Source organism: Myotis lucifugus, unplaced genomic scaffold (genome assembly GCF_000147115.1).
Source record: "Myotis lucifugus unplaced genomic scaffold, Myoluc2.0 scaffold_76, whole genome shotgun sequence".
Classification (NCBI taxonomy): Eukaryota; Metazoa; Chordata; class Mammalia; order Chiroptera; family Vespertilionidae; genus Myotis; species Myotis lucifugus.
The window spans coordinates 1,406,539-1,407,580 of record NW_005871124.1 but is presented as its reverse complement, the minus strand read 5'-3'; positions in this window follow the sequence as shown (position 1 = coordinate 1,407,580).

The window sequence follows — 1,042 nt, the reverse complement described above, 5'->3', positions numbered from 1 at the left end:
AGGAGAGACACAACTATTAGATATATTATTCTCTGTATCCTTCCCTTCTCCCCCCTCCAACAGCGCTTAGACTAACAATAATAATATTCTATGGGTGGGAGAGAGAAACATCAATATAAAGCGATCATATTCATCTCTACCCACGCTTCCCCTCTGACGAGGGTTTCTAATAAGATAAAAATAATTTTGGAGGCGGGGAAAGTACTGGAGAATAATAATCGTTTACCCCCCCCCCCCCCCCCCCCGCGGCTGCACTCGGAGGCCGCCGTCCCCACACATGGTCTTCATTTCGCACACCAGCGGCGTGCTTCCTCTCGGCTCCTCTCCTCGGGGCTTTTCGGGGCGAGGAGGGAGGTGGAGAGGAAGTTAGAAACACAGCGAGCCCCGGGGAAGGGGAAAAACCCTCGCTCTCGGTCGGAGCTTCCGAGGCCGAGGGGAGCGCCCCGGAGGGGTGGGGGCAGAGCTGGGGCGCCCTCCCCTCTCTTAGGTGCGGGAAGGGCGCGTGGGGGGCGGCGGTCGGAGGAGAAGAGGAGCTGGAGAGCCCCCCAGTCCGCTCCCACCGCCCAGGAGAGAGAACTGACTCGCCCCCTGGGGCAGAGCTGGCCTGGGAGCCCCGATCGGACGAGCGGTCATCAAAGGAGACCAAAGACACTCAAGCCTGCCCCCCACCTTCCGCGCCGGGGGCCTGAGCCCTGGCCCCCACCCTCCCAGGTCGAAAGCCCCAAGTCGACGAGCCTCAGGCCCGGGGTCTGGGTCCGCTCTCAGGGCTGGTGGCGGTGAGGTGCAGAAAGTTCTAGCCTGGGTTGACTTGTGGCTTCGCACCCCCACCCCACCCCGCTGGCCTGAGATTCCGGGCCAGCCTGCGGCGGCGTCCCCGGCTGCTCCGCGGTCCTGGGCAGGGCAGGAAGCTGGCACGGCCGCCCGCTTGGGCCGGCGCCACTTGGCCAAAGCGGCTGCTCGCTGGAACTCGCGCGGCACCTTTCCGCGCCGAGTCGGTTCCGGGTCTGCCGCCCGTCACCCTGAAGCGCACCCCCCCCCCCCC